Raw genomic sequence first — 24,247 nt, 5'->3', positions numbered from 1 at the left:
TCACAACCTAGTCCTGTTCAACTTCTCGCAATGTGGCATCTGGCTTATATATACATAAAGTTGTTAGTATTAATAATGATCAATGTTTATAAAATACGCAGCATTTTAGAGGATACTTTCCTCACCCTGATTTTCTATATATTAAATAAACTGGTCTTTTCTCTATTAACAGACTCCCACTTTTTAATTGATAATACTAGCCATCCATTCTTTAAAACTTTTTCTTTTTAAAATTTTTTATTTAAATTCCAGTTAGTTAACATACAGTGTAATATTAGTTTCAGTTATACAATTGATTAATTCAACACTTACATACAACACCCAGTGCTCATCACAGCAAGTGCCCTCCTTAATCCCCATTGCCTATTTAACCCATCTCCTCCCATCCACCTCTGCTCTGCTCACCACAGTTTATTCTCAGTTGTTAAGAGTCTGTTCTTGGATTTCTCTCTCTCTTTTTTCCCCTATGATTATTGTTTTGATTCTTAAATTCCACATATGAGTGAAATCATATAGTACTTGTCATTCCCTGAGTTATCTCCCTTAGCGTAACACTCTCCACCTCCGTCCACATCACTGAAAATGGCAAGATTTCACTCTTTTTTATAGCTAAGTAATATTCCATTATACATATGTATGTATGTATACACACTTACATATACCACATCCTCTTTATCCATTCATCAGTCAATGGACATTTGGGCTCTTTGCATAATTTGGCTATTGCAAATGATGTTGCTGTAAACATCGGTGCATGTATCCCTTCAACTTAGTATTTTTGTATTTAGTATTTTTGTATTCTTTGTATAAATACCTAGTAGTGCAACTACTTCCTCATAGGTCATTTCTATTTTTAACTTTCTGTGGAACCTCCATACTGTTTTCCACAGAGTTTGTACCACTTGCATTTCCACCAACAGTGTAAGAGGGTTCCCATTTCTCCACACCCTCATCAACACTTGCTGTTTCTTGTGTTGTTAATTTTAGTCAATCTCACTGGTATGAGGTGATACCTCATTGTAGTTTTGATCTGCAGTTCCCTGATGCTGAGTGCTGTTGAGCATCTTTTCATGTATCTGTTGGCCATCTGTTTGTCTTTTTTGGGAAAAATACCAATTCATATCTTCTGCCCATTCTTTAATTCGATTATTTATTGTTTGGGTGTTGAGTTTTATTAATCTTCATATATGTTCGACACTAACCCTTTATCAGATATGTCACTTGCAAATATCTTCTCCCATGCAGTGGATTTTTTATTATTTCCTTCCTTGTACAGAAGCTTTTCATTTTAATGAAATCTCAATAGCTTATTTTTGCTTTTGTTTCCCTTGACTCAGGAAACATATATAGTAAGAAATTGCTACAGCCATGTCAAAGAGGCTATTGCCTGTATTGTCCTCTAAGATTACAATGTTTTCTTATCTCATATTTAGGTCTTTAATCCACTTTGAATTTACTGTTGTGTTTCTGTATGAAAACGGTCCAGAATGTTTCATTCTTCTGCATGTTGCTGTCCAGTTTTCCCAGCACCATTTGTTAAAGACACCCTTTTCCCCTTGGATATGCTTTCCTGTTTTGTCAAAGATTAACTGACCATACAGTTGTGGGTTCATTTCTGGGTTTTCTATTCTGTTGCATTGACCTATATGTTTATTTTTGTGCCAGTATACACTACAGCTTTGTTATATAACTTGAGGTATGGAATTGTGATGCCTCCAGCTTTGCTTTTCTTTTTCAAGGTTGCTTTGGATATTTGAGGTCTTTCGTGGTTCCACGCAAATTTTAGAACTGTAGTAGCTCTGTGAAAAATTCTGTTAGTATTTTAATAGGAACTGCATTAAATGTGTAGATTGTGTTCGGCAATACAGACATTTTAACATATTTGTTCTTCAAATCCATGAGCATGGAATGTTTTTCCATTTCTTTGTGTTATCTTCAATTTCCTTCATAAGTGTTCTATAGTTCTCAGAGTACTTTGGTTAAGTTTATTCCTAGGTGTCTTACAATTTGGGGACAATTGTAAATAGGATGGATTCCTTGATTTCTCTTTCTACTGCTTTATTTTGGTGTATCGAAATGCATATAGGCATTTGATTGATTTTGTTGATTTTGCATCCTACAACTTTATTGTATTTGTTTATCAGTTCTAGAAGTTTTTTGGTTCCATCTTTAGGGTTTTCTATACAGAACATCATGTCATCTGCAAATAGCAAAAAGTCATTTGACTTCTTCCTTGCTGATTTGGCTTTTTATTTCTTTTTGTTCTCTGATTGCTGTGGCTAATAATATACTAATTAATAATAATACTATATTAAATAACAATGGTGAGAATGGACATCCTTGTTTTGTTCCTGACTGTAGAGGAAAAGCTCTGTTTTTCCCCATTGAGCATATTAACTATGGGTTTTTCATATACAGCCTTCATGATGTTGAGGTATGTTCCCTCTATCCCTACTTTGTTGAGGGTTTTTATCATAAATGGATGCTGTACTTAGTCAAATGCTTTTTCTGAATCTATTGAAAGGATCACAGGGTTCTTATTCTTTTTTATTAATGTGATGTATCACATTGATTGATTTGCGAATATTGAACCACATCTTCGGTCCAGGACTACATCCCACTTGATCATGGTGAATGATTCTTTTAATGTATTTCATTTGCCAGTATTTTATTGAGAATTCTGGCATTCATGTTCATCAGAGATTTTGGCTTATAGTTCTCTTTTTTTGTGGTGTCTTTATCTGGTTTTGGTATCAGGGTAATGCTGGCCTCATAGAATGAATTTGGAAATTTTCCTTTTCTATTTTTTGAAATAGTTTGAGAAGAATAGGTATTAACTCTTTTTAAAATCTCTGGTTAAATTTGCCTGTGAAACCATCTGGCCCTGGACTTTTGACTGTTGGAAGGTTTTTTTATTACTGATTCAATTTCTTTGCTGGTTGGTCTGTTCAAGTTTTCTATTTCTTCCTATTTCAATTTTAGTAGTTTATATGTTTCTAGGAATTAATCCATTTCTTCCAGGTGTCCAGTTTGTTGGCATATAGTTTTTCTTAATATTCTCTCATAATTGTTTGTATTTGTGATGTTGGTTGTTATTTCTCCTCTGTCATTTGTGATTTTATTTATTTGGGTCCCTCCTCTTTTCCATAAGATTCGCTAGGGGGTTATCAATTTTATTAATTTTTTTTCAAAGAAAGTCCTCAATTTTCTTGGTTTCCCTTCATCCTTCCTGACATAGTACAGGGTCAATGAGGTACGTTGCATTCCAGGTTCCCTCTTTTAAATTATGGACATTCCCTAAAACCCAGTTCATACCATGTTGTCACCTTCTCTTGCTCTCAGAGAGAATGAACTCAGTTATCCTCATGGCCTCAACTCTAACCTCAATTGGAATGATTTACAAACCTCTATCATTACACCTGCCCAAATGAGAGCATCTTATCATTAAAGGTAATCTAAGAGATTTAATTCAGACACCCTCCCAGGAAAGAAATACCCAGCACAACTTTGTGATCCTGCCTCTAAACACTCATCTAAACTGAGCAGCTGCTGACTCGCTAGTCACTGCATTCTGCATTCTATTTTTAGCTAGCTCAATCTATAACATTGTTCTTCTATTAAGCTTTCTAACTTTTATCCATCAGTGCTGTTTCCTTCTGTCTTCTGGTTTACACTGAATCAGTATATTCCTCTTCTATATGCTAAAGCTTCTTTATATATTTGAAAAAGCCTACAGGATTGCCCTTAGTTCACTGGTTCTCAATCAGGAGAACTCATGATAAACATTCCTAATGATTAAAAAAACCTAACATGAATTCTCAAGATGGCGGAGAAGTAGCAGCCTGAGACTACATCAGGTAGCAGGAGATCAGCTCGATAGCTTATCTAAACATTGCAAACACCTACAAATCCAACGGGAGAGCGAAGAGAAGAAGAACAGCAACTCTAGAAACAGAAAATCAACCACTTTCTGAAAGAACCTGTTTTTATCCCCTTTCTCCCCCCCACAATTTGGGGTCTCTTCTGATTTGGTTACAGCGCATTTTTCCGGGGTCTTTGCCACCCTTTTAGTAGTTTATTTGCTCCTTCATATCCTCTTATCTGGACAAAATGACAAGGCGGAAAAAATCACCACAAACAAAAGAACAAGAGACAGTACCGAAGGCTAGGGACCTAATCAACACAGACATGGGTAATATGTCAGATCAAGAGTTCAGAAACACGATTCTGAACATTCTAGCCAGGCTCAAAAAAGGCATGGAAGATATTAGAGAAACCCTCTCTGGAGATATAAAAGCCCTTTCTGGAGAAATTAAAGAACTAAAATCTAACCAAGTTGAAATCAAAAAAGCTATTAATGAGGTGCAATCAAAAATGGAGGCTCTCACTGCTAGGATAAATGAGGCAGAAGAAAGAATTAGTGATATAGAAGACCAAATGACAGAGAATAAGGAAGCCGAGCAAAAGAGGGACAAACAGCTACTGGACCATGAGGGGAGAATTCGAGAGATAAGTGACACCATAAGACGAAACAACATTAGAATAATTGGGATTCCAGAAGAAGAAGAAAGAGAGAGGGGAGCAGAAGGTCTATTGGAGAGAATCATTGGAGAGAATTTCCCTAATATGGCAAAGGGAACAAGCATTAAAATCCAGGAGGTGCAGAGAACCCCCCTCAAAGTCAACAAGAATAGGTCCACACCCCGTCACCTAATAGTAAAATTGACAAGTCTTAGTGACAAAGAGAAAATCCTGAAAGCAGCCCGAGAAAAGAAGTCTGTAACATACAATGGTAAAAATATTAGATTGGCGGCAGACTTATCCACAGAGACCTGGCAGGCCAGAAAGAGCTGGCATGATATATTCAGAGCACTCAACGAGAAAAACATGCAGCCAAGAATACTCTATCCAGCTAGGCTATCATTGAAAATAGAAGGAGAGATCAAAAGCTTCCAGGACAAACAAAAACTGAAAGAATTTGCAAACACCAAACCAGCTCTACAGGAAATATTGAAAGGGGTCCTCTAAGCAAAGAGAGAGCCTAAAAGTAGTAGATCAGAAAGGTACAGAGACAATATACAGTAACAGTCACCTTACAGGCTAATGATGGCACTAAATTCATATCTCTCAATAGTTACCCTGAATGTTAATGGGCTAAATGCCCCAATCAAAAGACACAGGGTATCAGAATGGATAAAAAAACAAAACCCATCAGTATGTTGCCTACAAGAAACTCATTTTAGACGCGAAGACACCTCCAGATTTAAAGTGAGGGGGTGAGCTTTGCGCAGTGGCAGTATCGTAGCCAATGAGGTTTATCCGAGGCGCGAATATTGCTAATTAAAGTGAGGGGGTGGAAAACAATTTACCATGCTAATGGGCATCAGAAGAAAGCTGGGGTGGCAATCCTTATATCAGATCAATTAGATTTTAAGCCAAAGACTATAATAAGAGATGAGGAAGGACACTATATCCTACTCAAAGGGTCTGTCCAACAAGAAGATCTAACAATTTTAAATATCTATGCCCCTAACGTGGGAGCAGCCAACTATATAAACCAATTAATAACAAAATTAAAGAAACACATCAATAATAATACAATAATAGTAGGGGACTTGAACACTCCCCTCACTGAAATGGACAGATCATCCCAGCAAAAGATCAACAAGGAAATAAAGGCCTTAAATGACACACTGGACCAGATGGACATCATAGATATATTCAGAACATTTCATCCCAAAGCAACAGAATACACATTCTTCTCTAGTGCACATGGAACCTTCTCCAGAATAGATCACATCCTGGGTCACAAATCAGGTCTCAACCGGTATCAAAAGATTAGGATTATTCCCTGCATATTTTCAGACCACAATGCTCTGAAGCTAGAACTGAATCACAAGAAGAAAGCTGGAAAGAACCCAAATACATGGAGACTAAACAGCATCCTTCTAAAGAATGAATGGGTTAACCAGGAAATTAAAGAAGAATTGAAAAAATTCATGGAAACAAATGATAATGAAAACACAACAGTTCAAAATCTGTGGGACACAGCAAAGGCAGTCCTGAGAGGAAAATATATAGCGGTACAAGCCTTTCTCAAGAAACAAGAAAGGTCTCAAGTACACAACCTAACCCTACGCGTAAAGGAGCTGGAGAAAGAACAAGAAAGAAACCCTAAACCCAGCAGGAGAAGAGAAATCATAAAGATCAGAGCAGAAATCAACGAAATAGAAACCAAAAAAACAATAGAAAAAATCAATGGAACTAGGAGCTGGTTCTTTGAAAGAATCAATAAGATTGATAAACCCCTGGCCAGACTCATCAAAAAGAAAAGAGAAAGGACCCAAATCAATAAAATCATGAATGAAAGAGGAGAGATCACAACTAACACCAAAGAAATACAGACAATTATAAGAACATACTATGAGCAACTCTACGCCAACAAATTGGACAATCTGGAAGAAATGGATGCATTCCTAGAGACATATAAACTACCACAACTGAACCAGGAAGAAATAGAAAACCTGAACAGGCCCATAACCAGTAAAGAGATTGAAACAGTCATCAAAAATCTCCAAACAAACAAAAGCCCAGGGCCAGACGGCTTCCCAGGGGAATTCTACCAAACATTTAAAGAAGAACTCATTCCTATTCTCCTGAAACTGTTCTAAAAAATAGAAATGGAAGGAAAACTTCCAAACTCATTTTATGAGGCCAGCATCACCTTGATCCCAAAACCAGACAAGGATCCCACCAAAAAAGAGAACTACAGACCAATATCCTTGATGAATACAGACGCAAAAATTCTCGCCAAAATACTAGCCAATAGGATTCAACAGTACATTAAAAGGATTATTCACCACGATCAAGTGGGATTTATTCCAGGGCTGCAGGGTTGGTTCAACATCCGCAAATCAATCAATGTGATAGAACACATTAATAAAAGAAAGAACAAGAACCATATGATACTCTCAATAGATGCTGAAAAAGCATTTGACAAAGTACAGCATCCCTTCCTGATCAAAACTCTTCAAAGTGTAGGGATAGAGGGCACATACCTCAATATTATCAAAGCCATCTATGAAAAACCCACCGCAAATATCATTCTCAATGGAGAAAAACGGAAAGCTTTTCCGTTAAGGTCAGGAACACGGCGGGGATGTCCATTATCACCACTGTTATTTAACATGGTACTAGAAGTCCTAGCCTCAGCAATCAGACAACAAAAAGAAATTAAAGGCATCCAAATTGGTAAAGAAGAAGTCAAACTATCACTCTTCGCAGATGATATGATACTATATGTGGAAAACCCAAAAGACTCCACTCCAAAACTGCTAGAACTTGTCCAGGAATTCAGTAAAGTGTCAGGATATAAAATCAATGCACAGAAATCAGTTGCATTTCTGTACACCAACAACACGACTGAAGAAAGAGAAATTAAGGAGTCAATCCCATTTACAATTGTACCCAAAACTATAAGATACCTAGGAATAAACCTAACCAAAGAGACTAAGAATCTATACACAGAAAATTATACAGTACTCATGAAAGAAATTGAGGAAGACACAAAAAAATGGAAAAATGTTCCATGCTCCTGGATTGGAAGAATAAATATTGTGAAAATGTCTATGCTACCTAAAGCAATCTACACATTTAATGCAATCCCTATCAAAATACCATCCATTTTTTTTCAAAGAAATGGAACAAATAATCCTCAAATTTATATGGAACCAGAAAAGACCTCGAATAGCCAAAGGAATATTGAAGAACAAAGCCAAAGTGGGTGGCATCACAATTCCGGACTTCAAGCTCTATTACAAAGCTGTCATCATCAAGACAGCATGGTACTGGCACAAAAACAGACACATAGATCAGTGGAACAGAATAGAGAGCCCAGAAATCGACCCTCAACTCTATGGTCGACTAATCTTCGACAAAGCAGGAAAGAATGTCCAATGGAAAAAAGACAGCCTCTTCAATAAATGGTGCTGGGAAAATTGGACAGCCACATGCAGAAAAATGAAATTGGACCACTTCCTTACACCACACACGAAAATAGACTCCAAATGGATGAAGGACCTCAATGTGAGAAAGGAATCCATCAAAATCCTTGAGGAGAATGCAGGCAGCAACCTCTTCGACCTCAGCCGTAGCAACATCTTCCTAGGAACAACGGCAAAGGCAAGGGAAGCAAGGGCAAAAATGAACTATTGGGATTTCATCAAGATCAAAAGCTTTTGCACAGCAAAGGAAACAGTTAACAAAAGCAAAAGACAACTGACAGAATGGGAGAAGATATTTGCAAACGACATATCAGATAAAGGGCTAGTATCCAAAATCTATAAGGAACTTAGCAAACTCAACACCCAAAGAACAAACAATCCAATCAAGAAATGGGCAGAGGACATGAACAGACATTTCTGCAAAGAAGACATCCAGATGGCCAACAGACACATGAAAAAGTGCTCCACGTCACTCGGCATCAGGGAAATACAAATCAAAACCACAATGAGATATCACCTCACACCAGTCAGGATGGCTAAAATTAACAAGTCAGGAAATGACAGATGCTGGCGAGGATGTGGAGAAAGGGGAACCCTCCTCCACTGTTGGTGGGAGTGCAAGCTGGTGCAACCACTCTGGAAAACAGCATGGAGGTTCCTCAAAATGTTGAAAATAGAACTACCCTATGACCCAGCAATTGCACTACTGGGTATGTACCCTAAAGATACAAACACAGTGATCCGAAGGGGCACGTGTACCCGAATGTTTATAGCAGCAATGTCTACAATAGCCAAACTATGGAAAGAACCTAGATGTCCATCAACAGATGAATGGATCAAGAAGATGTGGTATATATACACAATGGAATACTATGCAGCCATCAAAAGAAATGAAATCTTGCCATTTGCGACGATGTGGATGGAACTAGAGCGTATCATGCTTAGTGAAATAAGTCAATCGGAGAAAGACAACTATCATATGATCTCCCTGATATGAGGACATGGAGAAGCAACATGGGGGGTTAGGGGGATAGGAGAAGAATAAATGAAACAAGATGGGATTGGGAGGGAGACAAACCATAAATGACTCTTAATCTCACAAAACAAACTGGGGGTTGCTGGGGGGAGGTGGGATTGGGAGACGGGGAGCGGGCTACGGACATTGGGGAGGGGAGGCGAACCATAAGAGACTATGGACTCTGAAAAACAACCTGAGGGTTTTGAAGGGTCAGGGGTGGGAGGTTGGGGCAACCTGAGGGTTTTGAAGGGTCAGGGGTGGGAGGTTGGGGGAACAGGTGGTGGGTAATGGGGAGGGCACGTTTTGCATGGAGCACTGGGTGTTGTGCAAAAACAATGAATACTGTTATGCTGAAAAAATAAATAAAATGGGAAAAAAAAATTAAAAAAAAAAACAACCTAACATCCATCCAGTAATATGTACCAAGCACTATGTTCTATGTTTTACCCGTATTATTTAATTATCACAAACACACATGATATACTATGATACTGTTATGTACTTATTTAAAAGATAACAGAACTGAGTCATGGCAAATTTAAGTAAGTCACATAAGTAACAAAAGTCTTAAAATTACAAGTCCTCTCTTTCTCCTAACTTCTTTGTTTTACCATTACTTTTCAGGTAAAATGTAAAAGCATATTCATTTTTAAATCCCTGTACTGAATCCAACGACAAATCTTACCAACTGTTTCTTTCAAAATACATGTAATAATAGACAATAATACTACACACATCAAAATTCATTTACATTCAGTAATTAAATACAGCTTAAGTACCAAAATGCATTTTTATTCAATAATCTGTAATTCACAGTAGATCCTCCAAAACAGTTACATGCATGATAGCAATTCAGTTCAAGGTGCTGAAGACTGGTTTAATTTTTCCATGAGGAATCTAAATTCTTTGTGATCTAAACATCATGACTCAACTAAAAAGTGTCATCTTTATAATGATGCAGAATGCCAATATAATATTTTGTTTATAATTTCTCCTTCTTGTGAAGGGGAGATAAACACTTCAGGGGTTTGCAGCAAATACTTTCTACGTTAATTCATATTATGTTATCAGTAAAAGTAAGAGAAACCATCATGATATAAACAAGTAGGAGAAATCGAAAAATAGTTAAAAAATATTCTTCTACTAAAATTTTAATAATCTCCAATAAATATTAAAAACCCAGGAAAATATATTTCAGTTCCTGGCATATAGTAGTTTTCATTAAGGTTTCATTAAATGAATGGAACTAGTTCTTTAATTGATTTAAAAAACTATTAATTGTTTCTGACATCAGATGTCCTATTTGGCAATTTTATCCTTTCTATCAAGGTAATGTTTATAAATGCTTTTGATTCCTAATAAACCAAACTGCAAAGTGCTATCGTGAGTGCTGTGAAGTGTGTAAACCTGGCGATTCACAGAACTGTACCCCTGGGGATAAAAATACATTATATGTTTATTAAAAAAAAAATTTGGAAGGGGAGGCGAACCATAAGAGACTATGGACTCTGAAAAACAACCTGAGGGTTTTGAAGGGTCAGGGGTGGGAGGTTGGGGGAACAGGTGGTGGGTAATGGGGAGGGCACGTTTTGCATGGAGCACTGGGTGTTGTGCAAAAAGAATGAATACTGTTACGCTAAAAAAATAAATAAAATGGAAGAAAAAAAAATAAATAAAATCTACCTAAAACAGAACCATTTTATTGAGAACACTTGTTTTATTAAACAGCAAAAAACTAAAAACACCTGACAAATTTACCCAGCATTGTTGAAAACTCATCATTTTGTGACTACCAGAAAATCCCAGTCTCTACTGACAATCCTGGAAAGCAGTGCCCTGCACACCACCCTGTTCTTTCCACTGGTTCCCATTATGCCCAATGGACATCGGGTGAGAAATAAACTGTTATTCAATAAAGTGACTAAGATTTCTGGGTTTATCTGTTTAATAAGTTTTCCTAATATATTTCTTAAGTCAAAAGTCTTAATAGGCAACATCAAGCATTAATATCCTTTAATCCACTATGTGGCACTTTTGTCAGAGAAAAACTAGTTTCACTGCTTTCTTTCATATTTTTTATACCATATTATACAATAGCTCCTATTGCTCCTTCAAACAGATATGGGTGGGGGCATGCAGGAATAATCGGGCTTTTATTTTTTAATAAAGTCTGCTGTATAATAATGCCAGAAGATCTGAAAGGTTCAACATCCTTTAGTAAAATACTCCTAATGGAAATAGAAAAAAACAGAAAAGAAAAGAAATATTTTAAAAAGCAAGTACATGAGCTGCAGGGATTTAAAAAAAAAAAAAAGGAAAGCACAGGAACTTAGGGAGAGATATTTCAATAATTTGATTTTAACCTTCATAAAATGGTCATTATGGAAAGGATTCTTAATATGAAAAACCATGGAACTCATTAGGTATTCTCATTTAGCGAAAATTAAAAAGAATTCAATAAAAGTAACACAGTGTGGTATAAGGTTATATTGTAAAGCAGGCTTCTAGTGACAAAGAAATATCCTCTGGTGGTAATCTAGTTGGCCAAATGCAAAAAGAGATAATATTGTCACTATTTTATAGCAATTTGAGGTTAATTGATCATAAAATTCAAGTCTTAAATACATATTTTAAAAGATAGTTTAGGCATATTAATCTTGTATTTCACTGAAAGAATGTTACAAACCAGGGAATTGTGTTGAAATATAGAAACATATTATTTTAAAAGGTAATTTACCTCCTAATAATTGCTATTCCAAAAAATATCTTTTAAGGGTTTTAAAAATACCTCCCTAACACTTGGGGATGTCTTTTTTCTTACCAACTAAAATAATAACAAAATAAATTGCCAACTTAGAATACAATAAAAACTGCATTTTAAAAAATTATTTCAGTTATTAAGTTGGGAATGATGAAAAATCAACAAAGCCTAGTGGGTAAAAGTGGAAAAGCAGTATGTTCATTGTCATAAACTGGTACACTTTCTTTGAGGATTGTTAAAGCAAGAATTAACTACACCTTGGGATACACTGTCAATTAAAATGATTTCAAAGGCAAGAGACACAAATCTATCACAAAATGGCATAAAAAGTATTGGGACTAAATGGATTTCATACTCCCTGTTATGAAATAAATTGTATTCCCTCAAAATTCCTATGCTGAAGCCCAACATCCAAGGTGACTATATTTAGAGATAGGAAATTTAGGAGGTAATCAGGTTAAATGGGGTCATAAGGGTGGGACCCTGATCCAACAGGATCATTCTATAAGAAGAGACCCCTGCAGGCTCTCTAGCTCTATTTCTTCCTTCCCCTTTTCTTTTTCTCTTTCTTTCTACCTTCCTTCCTTCCCTTCTTTTCCTTCTTTTCTACCTTCCTACCTTCCTATCTGCCTTCCTTTCTTCCTTTTTCCTTCCCTCCCTCCATCCCTCCCTTCCTTTCTTCTCTTTCTCTCTTCCCTTCTCTACCTTGTTGCCTCCCTCCCACTCTTCTTCCAGTGAGCACAAACTGAGGAAAGGCCATATGAACACACAGCAAGAAAGTGGACATCTGCAAGCCAACATAGAAAGCATCAGAAACCAACCATGCCAGCATCCTGGTCATGGATTTTCCAGCCTCCAGAATGGTGAGATAATGAATTTCTGTTGTCTAAGCCACTAGTCTATTGTATTGTGTTATGGCAGCATGAACAGAGGCAGATTTCAGTACCATGAAGTAGGTGTTGCTGTAACAAAAAACCTATAAATGTGGAAGCAGCTTTGGAACTGAGTAATGAGTAGAACTTGGGGAAATTTTGAGGAGCTAAAGAAAGCATAGATTGCTGTGAAGAGACTGTTTGAAGAAACATGGATATTAAAGGCAATCTGGTGACAGCTCTGAAAGAATCAAGAACAGGTAGAGAGGGGCGCCTGGGTGGCTCAGTGGGTTAAAGCCTCTGCCTTCAGCTCAGGTCATGATCCCAGCGTCCTGGGGTCGAGCCCCACATCCGGTTCTCTGCTTGGCCAGGAGCCTGCTTCCTCCTCTCTCTCTGCCTGCCTCTCTGCCTACTTGTGATCTCTATCTGTCAAAAGAATAAATAAAATCTTAAAAAAAAAAAAAAAAAAAAGAACAGCTAGAGAGAAAGTATCTTTTTAGATAATACATAAATAATTACAAACAGAATGTTGATATACATATGGATGTTAAAAACCATTCTGGTGAAGTCTCAGATGTAAATAAGAAACGGGTTAATGGAAACTGTAAGAAAGGCCATTCCTGTTATTAATTTTTTTAAGGTTTATTTATTTAAGAGAAAGAGTGAGTGCAAGTGCATGCCCATGACTGGGGGAAGACGGGGGGGGGGGGGGCGGAGAAGAAAGAGAATCTCCAAGATACTCCCACTGAGTGCAGAGCCCCAGGTGGGGCTGAATACCAGGACACTGAGATCATGACCTGAGCTGAAATCAAGAGTCAGACAATCAACCAACTGAGCCACCCGGGCACCCTGTGCCCATCCCTGTTATAAAATGGCAAAGAAGGGTGGCTCAGTTGTTAAGACTCTGCCTTCAGCTCAGGTCATGATGCCAGTGTCCTGGGATTGAGTCCCTTCTCGGGTTCCCTGCTCAGCGGGGAGCCTGCTTCTCCCTTTTCCACTCCTCTGTGCTTGTGTTCCTGCTCTCACTCTCTCTCTGCCTTTAAAAAAATAATAAATGAATAAATAAATAAAATGGCAAAGAACTTGGTTGAATTGTGTTCTAGTGTTTTCTGGATAATAGAACTTGAAAGCTATAAAACTAAATTTAGCAGAGAATATTTCTAAGCAAAGAATTGAAGATGTAGCTTTGGACCTCATTCCGGCTTATAGCTAAGTGCAAGAGGAGAGACGATTTGAAGAAGGAATTGTTTAGAACAAAGGAACCAGGACCTAGAGATTTGGAAAATTCTCCACTAACCCATATCGTGAAAGCTGAGAAGTCCTGTTCTGAAGATAACACAAAGGGTGTGGATGAGCAATGATTTATAACGAGGAGCTCATGGGTATGATGTGGGAACTTAATTAGTCATCTCCACAGAATCAGGAATAGAGATGGGACTATACCAGCAGAAACACTGTGAGTTTAAAGGGGACAGAGAAAGCAAGACAAGATGAAAAAAAGGCTGTCAGCCTTCTTGGGATTCTACGGGATAGAACCATAATACTATTCAGTTAGGAACATGCTTTATCCTTTAAGAAAAGGAAGTAACCCTGAAGTTAAGTCAGAGATTATAAGGGCAAGACTGGTTCCACCTATGGTTTGGGGGACCAAGATGTCACTAACCCAGTGTCTTGGCGACAAAGCTGCAGCATACTGCTGCAAGGTCAGGGCCACCTCGTCATGCTAAAAGGGCAGGGCCACTCAGTAGAGCTGTGTGGTGATGCTGCCACCCCAGTGGACCTGGAGGTAGGGTACTGAACCAAAGAGGATTATTTTCAAATCTTTAAGATCTGATGGAATTTGCCTTCTAGGTTTTAGACTTGCTTAAGACCAGTTACCTCTTTCTTCTTCAGATAACCCCCTTATGAACTGAAAATATCTATGCTATGCCTGCAGCACCATGGCATTTCAGAATCATAGAAGTTCTCTGGTTTCACAGTTCACAGGTAGAGAAAATGTTGCCTCAGGATGAATTATATCCTAAATTTCAGCCATATCTGATCTAGATGGTGTTTATTTGTTTTTTAAGATTTTATTTATCCATTTGACAGAGAGAGAGAGAGAGACGTCCAGAGAGGGAATATAAGTAGAATGGGGAGAGGGGGTGGGAGAGGGAGAAGTGGGCTTCCTGCTGAGCAGGGGGCCCAATGCGGAGCCCGATGCAGTGGGGCTCCATGTGAGGCTCCATGCTAAGCTCATCATGACCTGAGCCGAAGGCAGATGCCCAACGACTGAGCACCCAGGTGCCCCTGATCTAGACGGTGTTTAGATGAGACTTCAAACTCTAGAGTTGCTCCTACCATGAGTTAAGGCTTTTGAGATTGTTGGGATAGAATGAATGCATTTGGCATGTAAAAAGAACATGATTATGGGAGGCCAGAGGCAGAATGCAATGGATGAATTATGTTCCTGCAAAACTTGTATATTGAATTCTTAACCCCAAATGCAATTATATTTGAAAATAGGGACTTTGAGTTGTGATTAAGGTTAAATGAGGTCATAAGGATAGAAACCTGAGCCAACAGAATTAGTGTCCTTATCAAAAAGACCTCAGAGAGCTTGCACTCTCTCTCCGTGTACAGGCATTGAGGAAAGATGATGGGAACAGAGAGCAAAAAGACAGCCATCTGCAAATCAAGAATTCTCAAACCAGAAACCAACAATGCTAGCACTCAAATCCTGGATTCTCCAGCCTGCAAGACTGTAAGATTAAAAAATTTCTATTGTTAAAGCCATTCGGTCTGTGGTGTGACAGCCCAAGCAGACCAAGACACTCCCCAAAGTCAAAAGGAAGAATAACTTCCAGGTTTGGACTAATCAGCACCCTAACTACACTGTTCTCTGATTCTCTGACCTATATACTTAGCTGTGTTCAGCTCTATCCTCAGGCTTGTTTCCCGCTTAGGAACAAAAATGGATGCAAGAATTCCAGGACTCACATTACATACCATCACATATTCTCACTCTTCACCTAGCATTTGGCTATTGAAGGTTACCCACAAATGAGCTTTAGCCTACCCATGAAGCTAGTGAGGGATCAATCCCCCCCAAATAAAATCATTGCTGTATAGCCATATGTAAGAAGTTAAATTAAGCCTGAGAAATAATCCATAAAATCAATTTCAGATACCATTTCTGTAAAATTCATAGGAAAATACCCAAATGAGCCTCCTCCAAACTACTAACACATTTAAAAATCTACAAAGCATCTTTGATAACTCTTCAATCCTTCCTTCAAATATTTTACAACAAGTAGAGTGCTCTCAAGCCTCCCTGGCAAGATATTAAAAGGACAAGCAACAGCTAATATGGAAGACCTTCCTAGTTAACTCCTCCTGTTACAAATAACCTGCCTAGATAATATCTTAATCTTCCAATTTTTCAAAGAAATGATAAAGATCATTGTATACAATGCTCCTTTCTAAACTCAATCTTTACTTAAGGCATACCTTTTTGAAATCATGTAGTTAGAAAGAATGTTTTAACTATAAAATTTTCTTAATAGTTTAAAAGTAGGAAATGCTCTTTTTAAAAAACTTTCCCAGAACATCAATACATAATACACACAGAGAAATCACAAGCATTCAGCTCAATAAATTATCCAAAGATAATATACCCATGTAACTAACACCCCAATAAAGAAATAGCAATTCACCAATTCCTTCCTCCTCAAAGGTAGCTATCATGTTGATTTTTAACACTATAGTTTGGTTCTGCATATTTCTGAACTTCATACAAGTGAAATCCTATAGTATTTAGTCTTTTGTTTTTGGCTTCTTTTGTTCAACACTATGTTTGTGAGTGACTACTGTATCATTCTTGTAGGAGTCATTTGTTCTTTTTCATTACCCCATATTTTTCCATTAAATGGCTATATTCTCTATTCAATTATTTTTGGGTATTTGGGATATTCTATGGGTTTGGTTACATAAAACACAATTCCAGGAAATGACAGATGCTGGCGAGGATGTGGAGAAAGGGGAACCCTCCTCCACTGTTGGTGGGAATGCAAGCTGGTGCAACCACTCTGGAAAACAGCATGGAGGTTCCTCAAAATGTTGAAAATAGAACTACCCTATGACCCAGCAATTGCACTACTGGGTATTTACCCTAAAGATACACACATAGTGATCCGAAGGGGCACGTGTACCCGAATGTTTATAGCAGCAATGTCTACAATAGCCAAACTATGGAAAGAACCTAGATGTCCATCAACAGATGAATGGATAAAGAAGATGTGGTATATATACACAATGGAATACTATGCAGCCATCAAAAGAAATGAAATCTTGCCATTTGCGACGACGTGGATGGAACTAGAGGGTATCATGCTTAGTGAAATAAGTCAATCGGAGAAAGACAACTATCATATGATCTCCCTGATATGAGGACATGGAGAAGCAACATGGGGGGTTAGGGGGATAGGAGAAGAATAAATGAAACAAGATGGGACTGGGAGGGAGACAAACCATAAATGACTCTTAATCTCACAAAACAAACTGGGGGTTGCTGGGGGGAGGTGGGATTGGGAGAGGGGGAGGGGGCTATGGACATTGGGGAGGGTATGTCCTATCGTGAGTGCTGTGAAGTGTGTAAACCTGGCGATTCACAGACCTGTACCCTTGGGGATAAAAATACATTATATGTTTATTAAAAAAAAAAATTTTGGAAGGGGAGGCAAACCATAAGAGACTATGGACTCTGAAAAACAACCTGAGGGTTTTGAAGGGTCAGGGGTGGGAGGTTGGGGGAACAGGTGGTGGGTAATGGGGAGGGCACGTTTTGCATGGAGCACTGGGTGTTGTGCAAAAACAATGAATACTGTTACGCTGAAAAAATAAATAAAATGAAAAACAAACAAAAAAAAACAAAAAACAAACAAACACAATGCCCTATTTTTATGTGGTTTTTGGTGGAATCGAATTATTGGATCACGGAGTATGAGTCAATTCAACTTTAGAATATAATGTCAAGATGTTTTCAAAGTTGTTGTTCCAGTTTCTAGACTACCAGAAGTTTTGAGAGTTCCACATCCTCTCCTACATTTGTTCTTGTTTTTGTTTTTTAATTTTACACCTCTATGATGAGGATATAGTAAGTTGTATTCTATTGTGGCTTTAATTTGCATTCCCCAATAAAAATTAAATTGAGCACATTTTTATGTTTTGTTAGTCACTTAGATATCATATCCTCTTTTGTGAAGTGCCTGTCCAAGTCTCTCACCGTTTTTGCAGGGAAGGGTTACAGTTTCACACTGTTTTTACTGATTTATATGAGTTATGTATTGTGAATGTAAGACCTTTGTCCTTTATGCAGATTATATTTTATACCACTGGGAAGCTAGATTTTTTATAATACTATGGGTATCTTCTGATGACAAAACTTTTTAGTTTTACGGTAGTTTTATTGTAGTGCTTTGTGTATAATTTTCCCTATTCTAAACTTATGAAGAAGAATTCCTATATCATCTTCTATATATTTCACTGTCTTCCCTTTCTCCTGGAATTTATTTTTATATTTAGCATGAGCTAGGAGTCTAATGTTATTTTTCTACCATGTGCATGGTTAATAGATCCAGCACCAAAACATTATGAAAAGGTTTTTTTCATAAAGCAATAAACATTGACAGTTGTGGACTTCGCCAACAAAACTTAAGAATGGCCCACTTCCATCCCAGACCTTTCTGCTGCTCCCTCTACCAAAATTCTCTCCTGCTACATTAACTTTCTTGAGGGACTGGGGTCTATAACATTCTATAGAGAATGTTGATACTCCCAATAGCAAAACTTTGTTTTAGCCATCTGTAGGCTGTGGTTATAATTCACCTAAAACTTTTTCAGTACTATTTGAGTCTTGCCCTTCAGGTTCAGTCTGGGGTCTGGCCAGAGTTCTAACCATTAGGTCAGGTCTCAAATTCTTTGGTATGCTAATTAGGATCAGATCCTCACATATGCTGCTCAAAGTGATCCCAGAAATTCATAAACAACTTTATGGGATGACTTTCTCTTTGTTATTTCCCAGATCCTTCCTGATTCCCTGGGCTCCACTTGTCATCCTTTGGCCAGAAACTGCCCACTTCCATGAATGTGCCACATTTTGGGCTGGGAGGACAGAGGAAAGGAAAAAGCAATGGCATTTGTCTTAGCCCTCTTGTAACCACAGCTCTACCGTATGTAAAGGAAGATTCCCCTCCCTTGGAGATTTGGTTCTTGCAACTTCTCATTCCAGCCATGTTACTGTTGTAGGACTGCTTGAGATTTGGGGGTGGGGGTGAGTGAACTAGGGAGAGAGAGAAAAAATGGAGGGTCTCCACTGCTCACTCTTGAGTTTTAAGAGCTTCCTTTTCCTTTTCCTTGCCCTAACTCAGAACTAGGGGATATTTCCATGATGTTTCTTGTCTAGACCTCAGTAGTCACTCTCAGGTTTCAGCCTGCATTAAGTTTCAAGTCAGGGGATACCAGATGAAAATAACAGTAAATTCCCAAAAGGTTCAGTGGCACTTTGAGTTTGGGTCTTCCTTGATCTCCCTACTGATACTTTTCAGAATTATCAAATAGCTATCCATGCATTTTATCCAGGTTTTATAGTTGAAATCAGTGGGAAATAGAAAGGGTTTTGTGTTTACTCAGTATTGCCTGGAACTGGAAACCCTATGGTAAATGAGCAATGGTTTCAATTTGAAATCACTGGCTGTATTAGCCTTAACAAGACATTCAGCTTTTCTTTTGAGTCTTTGTAGCCAGGCCATGATTGACTCCTCCTTTCCAGCTATGGAGGTCCTAGAGGCCACCTTCTTCCAAATAAGGCTGTTTCACCTTCATTAAAATCTGTTGTTTAGTGTAGCCACCTTTGTTAATATCTTAGCTAGATCTTCTGGATGATTTGCTGCAGCTTCTATAGGTGAATGACTAAATGGTGAAAGACTAAATGCTTTTCCTCTAAAATCAGAAAGAAGAAGGGCGCTTGGGTGGCTCAGTTGGTTAAGCATCCGACTCTTGATTTCAGCTCAGGTCATGATCTCAGAGTCCTGAGATCAAGGGAGTCAGCTTCAGATTCTTTCCCTCTGCCCCGCCTCCACTTGGACATGCATGCAAGCACGCATGCTCTCTCTCTCTCAAATAAATTTAAAAAAATAAAATAAAATCAGAAACAAGGTGCCAGCTTTTGCCACTTCTATTCAACATGGTAACCGAAGTCCTAAATAGAACTAACAAGAAAAAGAAATAAAAGGCATCCAATTTGGAAAAGAAGAAGTTACCTGTTTGCAAATGAAATGAACATATATATATAAAACTCTAAAAATTCCACACATGCAAAAAAACTTAGAATTAATAGAGAAATTCAGCAAAGTAGCAGGACACAAAGTTAACACAAAAAACCAGTTGCATTTCTATATACTAATAAACAATCTAAAAAGAAATTAACTAAACACCTCCATTAACAGTAGCATCAAAAAGGATTAAATACTTGGGAATTCACTTTAAAAAGGAACTGAGAGACCTATACAATAAAAAGTACAAAATATTGTCAAAAACAAAAGGCAAATAAATAGACATCTCATGTTCATGGATTTGAAGACTTACTACTGTAATGGTATTAACATCAATATTGTAATGATGTTGATACTATCCAAAGCAATCTACACATACAATACAATCCCTATCAAAATCCCAACAATATTTCTGTGTTTTTGGGGGGGGGTTGTTTTGTTTTGTTTTGTTTTGTTTTTTAGAAGTAGTAAAATTCATCCTAAAATTCATATGGAACCTCAAGGACCTAAATAGCAAATTAATATAATATAATATAGTATAATAAAATCTTTTTTTAAAGATTTTATTTATATATTTGACACAGAGAAAGAAATCACAAGTAGGCAGAGAGGCAGGCCGAGAGAGAGAGGGGGAAGCATGCTCCCTGCTGAGCAGAGAACCCGATGTGGGGCTCAATCCCAGGACCCTGGGATCATGACCTGAGCCGAAAGCAGAGGCTTTAACCTACTGAGCCACTCAGGCGCCCCAACATAATATAATCTTAATAAAAGGACAAAGTTGGAGGATTCATACCTCCTGATTTCAAAATTTACTATAAAACTATAATAATTAAAACAGTCTGATACTGGCATAAAGATAGACATATAGAACCAATGGAATAGAATAAAAAGCCCAGAAATAAACCTTCACATATTGGATCAAATGATTTGTGACAAGGGTGCCAAGACCATTCAAAAAAGAAGGGATAGGCTTTTCAACAAATGGTGCTGGGAAAACTGGATATCCAAATGCAAAAAAATAAAGGTAGACCCTTACCTAATACCATGTCAAAAAATTAACTCAAAAAGGATCAACAACCTAACACAATAGCTAAAATGATAAAACTCTTAGAAGAAAATTTAGGCCAAAAGCTTCAAGACATTTGTTTGGCAATGATTTCTTGGCTATGACACCAAAGGCACAGGCAGAGACAAAATGGGCTTCTTAAAAATTAAAAACGTCTATTCATCAAGGGCACTATCATTAGAGTTAAAACAGGATATTTAGTGGAGAAAAATAACTGAAAATCATATAGCTGACTAATTATCAGGGATTAATATCTAGGATATATAAAGAGCTCCTACCACTCAACAACAAAAAAAGCAAGGAACCTGCTTCAAAACTGGGCAAAGGATTTGAACAGACATTTCTACAAAGATATGTAATTGGTGAATAAGCACATAAAAGGATGCTAAACATCACTAATCATTAGGGAAAAATAAATCAAAATCACTATAAGATACTACCTCACACTCTTTAGGGTGGCTACTATCAAAAAACAAAAAAATTACAAGTGTAAGGGAGGATATGGAAAAATTGGAATCCTTCTGTGCTTTTGGTGAAAATGTAAAATAGTACACTGCTGTGGAAAATAGTATGAAGTTTCCTCAAAAAATTAAAAACAGAATCACCATATACTCAGCAATTCCACTTCTGAGTTCCTGCAGAAAGTGAGGTCTTGAATACATATTTGTACACTCATGTTCATAGCAGCATTATTTACATGAGAAATAACTCATGTCCATCAACAGAAAAATGGATAAAGAAAGTGTGGCATTTACATACAATGGAATATTATTCAGCCTTGGAAAGGAGGGAAATTGATATATGTTATAATAGGGATGAATCCTGAGAATATTTTGCTAAAAGAAATAAGTCAGTGACAAAAGTAAAAATACTCTGTGATACTTTTTAATAAAATGTACTAGAATACTCAAAATTATAGAGACAGAAGGCTGGTGGTAATTGTCAGGGGGCTGAGAAAAGGAGATGGGAAATTACTATTTACTGGCATAGAGTTTCAGTTGTGTAAGACAAAACATTCTGGAGATGGATAGTGGTGATAGTTACATAATAATATGATAATATTTTATATCACTGAAATATTCACTTAAAAATGGTTAAGAAGGCAAGTTTTATATGTGTTTTATCATAATAAAATGTTGAAGAAAAAACAGTAATTCATAAGAAAAATTTAATAATTCTAACTTATTTGTACCTAAAGCTGTAATATTAAAATGAAAAAATATTAAAACAAAGTTGACAAATTCACAAGTAATAAATGACACAGTAATAAATCTCACTTAATAATATGTAGATGAAACATGAAACATGAACATACAGGAAAAACTAACAAGTTTTAGCTAATGGGCCATCTATAAAATTCTGAATACAATGATCTAAGAAACTCTCCTCTTATCAAGTAAGTGCAACATTTACAAATATTGATCATATATTTGACAACAGAAAAAAACTCAGCAAAATACCAAAATATCATAAAGATCTCTTACTGACTGAAGAAAAAGCCAATAAAAAGACACATAGAAGAAATCCTACACATTTAGAAATTCAAAAATAGACTTCTAAATAATTCAAGTGGAAATCATAAAAGGAATTAGAAAATTATTTGACTTGCAGGATGATAAAATGCTATATATTAAACTCCAGGGAATTCAGCTGAAACAGAATTTTTTTAAAAAAATTGGTAGCCCTAAATGCATATATTAGAGCCAAATAGCTAGAAGTTAATAAGCCTGATTACATTTTAAATAAAAAATTTGGAAAATAATAAAACAAATTTAAAAAAAGGTAAAGTAAAAGCAGAAAATGAATTAGAAAACAATAAAACAATGGAATGAAACCATGAAACCTAGTTTTTACAAGTATTCCCAATACTGTCAAAACTCTTATATGGCTTATTGAGAAAAAAAGGAATAGGAAAAGAGGCAAAATTCACAATGAAAAAGGAGACATAATTCTAATATAAGATAAATTTTGGAATATTAATATTGGAAAATATATGGCAATAAATTTTAAAAATAAGATGGGAAATTTCCTAAAGAAAATCATCACTTATGTCAAGAAAAAATAGAAAACTTGAGATGTAAATATTATTGAAATTTCATGAGAAACTAAAATCTACTCACAAAAAAATCAAATCATACAAAAGCAAATTTATTAGCACCACGCTCTAACCAACTGAGCTAACCGGCCAGATACAAAAGCAAATTTAAAAGCCTTACCAAATTCATATGGTTTTATTGACTGGTTGATTGACTGACTGATTGGTGGGCAGCAGAGCAAGGTTTATTGAGCCATAGCTAAGTGATAGTACCACGCTCCCAAGGAGGAAGGGGACCTGAGACAGTTGCCCTCATATGGTTTTATAGGGCAGTTGTACCAAACTTTCAAGCAACAGACAAATCTATTACACCAGTCATTAAAATCTGCCTTACTAATCACTGACTAGAGCTATCACAATTAATCAAGGGCACCAGCTACTGCACTCTGAAATCCATCGCTGTGTTCATGTGAATGCCACACTTCCCAAGGGCTGTCTCCAGTCAAAGACTAAGCATGGCAGGGATGGCAAAGTAGGCCTGATCCTCGGAGACGCAAAACTCCTCTGATGAGTGATTTCGCTTGAGGAGTGCACAGAAATCTCAAGCTCTATCACTGAACTTCCCTTTCTTCCTGCTCTGCTTCACAAAGATCAGATCAGCACTGTGATATAAAAGATCTTTAAACTTCTTCCCTGCTCTTTCCTTTGCAGGAGTTTCCCCTAATACATTTATTGCATGTTTAATCCCATCTTGGTTGTCTGCTTCTCTGAGGACTTTAGTCTAGGTAATCATGAGGTTTAAAAAAAGGGATTTAGAAATGGCTCACTTATTCCTTGGCAGGCTATAAAAGAACACCATCAGCATTGGTAGTGAGGCACAGACAGTCCATGGAAGAACGCTGCAACTGCTAAAGATTTCACCAGTGGAAACCTGGGGAAATCACCTTCAAAAAAGACTAGGTTGGGGCACCTGGGTGGCTCAGTGGGTTAAACCTCTGCCTTCGGCTCAGGTCATGATCTCAGGGTCTTGGGATTGAGCCCTGCATCGGGCTCTCTGCTCAGCAGGGAGCCTGCTTCCCCCCTCTCTCTCTCTCTGCCTGCCTCTCTGCCTACTTGTGATCTCTCTCTGTCAAATAAATAAATAAAATCTTAAAAAAAAAAAAAAAGACTAGGTTGGCTGAT

General features: G+C 37.2%; 1 protein-coding gene and 1 pseudogene across 1 annotated transcript in view; one reads left to right on the top strand and one right to left on the bottom strand.

Annotated features, from left to right (window-relative positions):
* Positions 1 to 24,247, bottom strand: part of ATRNL1 (attractin like 1) — an 836,623-nt gene that overhangs the window by 426,278 nt on the left and 386,098 nt on the right. The window lies entirely within an intron of this gene.
* On the top strand, positions 5,280 to 5,431 carry LOC123955832 (annotated as a pseudogene).

The sequence above is a fragment of the Meles meles genome, chromosome 13 (assembly GCF_922984935.1).
Source record: "Meles meles chromosome 13, mMelMel3.1 paternal haplotype, whole genome shotgun sequence".
NCBI lineage: Eukaryota > Metazoa > Chordata > Mammalia > Carnivora > Mustelidae > Meles > Meles meles.
Note: the sequence above shows the minus strand (reverse complement) of the source record. Positions and strands in the feature narration are given on the sequence as shown.